This window comes from Callorhinus ursinus, unplaced genomic scaffold (genome assembly GCF_003265705.2).
Source record: "Callorhinus ursinus isolate GAN/ISIS: 27379988/994484 unplaced genomic scaffold, GSC_fseal_2.0 scaffold23, whole genome shotgun sequence".
NCBI lineage: Eukaryota > Metazoa > Chordata > Mammalia > Carnivora > Otariidae > Callorhinus > Callorhinus ursinus.
The window spans coordinates 2,300,539-2,303,936 of NW_027397085.1; the positions used below are offsets into that span (position 1 = coordinate 2,300,539).

Consider the following 3,398-nt stretch of genomic DNA (forward strand, 5'->3'; position numbering starts at 1 on the left):
TGGTCCTATCCTTTATTTATTTATTCATTCATTCATTCATTCATTCATTCATTCTTATAATGAACACTTATGAAACCACTAATCAGGGGCGCGTGTCCCCTGTGGAGTGGGCGGAGGGGCCCGGGGTGCCCGTGGGGTGGGGGGGGGGGGAGGGCGGCCGGGGTCCTGTGCCCGCGTGGCCGCGGGGCCCTGAGCCGACCTGTCGCCCGCAGGCCATGGCCCACCAGGAACGCAAGTTCATCACCATCAAGCTGGATGGTGTGCAGCGCAGCCTGGTGGGCGAGATCATCAAGCGCTTCGAGCAGAAGGGGTTCCGCCTTGTGGCCATGAAGTTCCTGCAGGCCTCTGAGGAGCTCCTGCAGCAGCACTACCTTGACCTGAAGGACAGTCCCTTCTTCCCGGGGCTGGTGAAGTACATGCACTCCGGTCCTGTTGTGGCCATGGTCTGGGAGGGACTGAATGTGGTGAAGACAGGGTGAATGATGCTTGGGGAGACCAACCCCACGGATTCTAAGCCCGGCACCATCCGTGAGGACTTCTGCATTCAAGTTGGCAGGAACATTATTCATGGCAGTGATTCAGTAAAAAGTGCAGAGAAAGAAATCAGCCTCTGGTTTAAGCCTGAAGAGTTGGTTAACTACAAGTCTTGTGCTTTTGGCTGGATCTATGAATAAACGGTGGACAAAGCATCAGTCCCCTTTGGCACCACTTGACGTGGCCCTGGACACACCTCTTCATTCCAGTGACTTGGAAGTAATGGCATCAATCTTTCCTTTCTAAAACGTACTTACCAATAAAGCCTTTGGAAACTGGAAAAAAAAAAAACTCTAATCAATCCCAAAACTAAAACACTGACAGTAGCTTATATCCACTTCTGTGCTCCTCTCCTATCCTGTCAACTTGCCCCCATAATATAGCCATTATCCTAAAATGTGTGTTTACCTTACATATATGCCATGTGATAAATGTTTTTTCCATATGTGAGTATTTATACATACACACGTATATGCCTAAACAATTTATTTTGGTGGTTTTTGAACTGCATAAAGCACTACAGGCTGTAGGTAACTTCTGGGATTTGATTTTTTTTAACATAACTTGTATTTCTAAGATCCATCCATGTTGTTGCATTATTACTGCTATATAATATTTCATTAGTTATTTATGCTCGTGTTGATGGGTATTTGAGTCTTTTCTGTTTTTTTTTGCTATTTACAAGTAATGCTCTAATGAACTTTTTGTACACATCTACTGATGCATATGTGCAGGAGTTTCTCTTGGCTGTGTCCTCAGGAATAGGACTGATGGGAGCATATTAATGTTCCCTTCTGCAAAGTAAGCACACATTATTTTTCGAAGTGGTTATATATTCCCACTTGTAATACGTAAGAAAACTTCTTGATCCATATCCTTTCAACACGTGATATTGTCAGGCTTGTTGATTTTTGCAGATTAAATAAATGAAAAATGTTATCTCTTTGTGGTGTTGATTTATGTTTCTCTGATTAGTAATGAGGTTAAGCATCCTCTTGGATGCATGCTGGCTATAAATACTTTCTAGGCTGTGTAATGCCTATCCAGGTCTTTTGCCCATTTAAAAATTGAGTTGTTTTTACTTTTCTTTCTCAGATTTGGTAAGTTAGGCAGACACAAAATCAGTGAAGGCTTCAAAGATCTGAACACACAACTAATAACTTTCATTTAATGGGCATAAATAGAATTCTCTAACCAATAATTGGAGAGCACACATGGAACATTTCCAAAAACAGATCATTTGCTAGGTCATGTATTTCAACACATTTTAAGGAACAGTTACTACAACATAGTAAGAAATTAATAACCAAAAGTATGTTAAAAGAAATCTTGATATATTTGGAAATCTAAAAGTAGCTCTAAGTGACTCGTGAAAAAAATCAAGTTACCTTACCTTAATTACCAGCATCGTCTACCCGCTCTTCCCTCCAGCATGTAAGGCCTACCTAGGAGCAGAGCAGGCCGCTAAGGGGCCTGGCCCTTTTGTCCCATTCTGGCTGTCCATTGCATCTCATGTACCATTTCCCTCAGACTGCTGCACCAGAACACGGAATGCTGCACCAGAATCAGATCACACACCAGCTTAGAACACTGACTCTCAAAGCCGTCACCTCCCATAAGCTTAGAAAGAGGGACAGATGTAATGATGTTTATATAATTTATCTTTTTAGACCAAGTAGAAATAGACCTTCAGGAATAACATCTCACCTAAAATTTCTGTAAGAATTAGTAAGGAAAATGTCAGTTCCTGCCCCATCTTCTGCTTTGTATGGCACAGTAAGGGGGTAAGATGTTAACTATACAATAGAGAGTTTGCTTCCCTTCCCATGCCATCTCAAAGTACACAAGGGTTTACACTGTATAGTTGATTTGGAAGTTTTCCAGATACAAATACTGGCTATCCCCATTTTTAAGCTTGAAGAAAGCAGCACAAATTCTACCCTTTTTTCATATGGCCACACAGCTCAAATTTCAAGACTTTCTATGGGAGTGGCCCTTTAACCCTATCTCTTGTAAATATAGTAAATCTATTTTCTCCTGCTACATAAATCTCATGGATTTTGCCCAACTTGCATTTTTTCTAAGGTAGGCACAATAGCACAAGAAAGAACCTACAAGAAGGAAAACAGAAGGTCAGCGCCTGAGTCTGTTGGTGGCTGCTATACAAGGAGAGCACACCTAGGTCTTCCTCAACACCACTGACGCTTACACTTCAGGGTTCTTCACTCTCTGAAGGCCCTGGTGGGGACCCTAGCAACTTTGAATTTGTGATTTTGTATTCTTTTTCTTAAAGAGAAACTGCAAATTGTGTAAGCTTACAGCTCCACAAAAGCTGGCTCGGTCTCTGAACACGGACATTATCAAAATACATAAATAGAGCTCCCATACAATCCAGCAATTGCACTACTGGGTATTTACCCTAAAGATACAAATGTAGGGATCTGAAGGGGTGTGTGCACCCCGATGTTTATAGCAGCAACGTCCACGATAGCCAAACTGTGGAAAGAGCCAAGATGTCCATCGACAGATGAATGGATAAAGAAGATGTGGTATACACACACACACACACACACACGATGGAATATTATGCAGCCATCAAAAGGAATGAAATCTTGCCATTTGCAACGACGTGGATGGAATGCTGAGCGAAATAAGTCAATCAGAGAAAGACATGTATCATATGACCTCACTGATATGAGGAATTCTTAATCTCAGGAAACAAACTGAGGGTTACTGGAGTGGTAGGGGGTGGGAGGGATGGAGCGGCTGGGTGATAGACATTGGGGAGGGTATGTGCTATGGTGAGCGCTGTGAATTGTGCAAGACTGTTGAATCACAGATCTGTACCTCTGAAACAATGCATT

At 42.4% G+C, this 3,398-nt stretch overlaps 1 pseudogene; it reads left to right on the plus strand.

The window, feature by feature from the left end:
• Positions 1 to 215: 215 nt before the first annotated feature.
• LOC112839666 (nucleoside diphosphate kinase B pseudogene) lies at positions 216 to 825 on the plus strand (annotated as a pseudogene).
• The last annotated feature ends 2,573 nt before the right edge of the window (positions 826 to 3,398 follow it).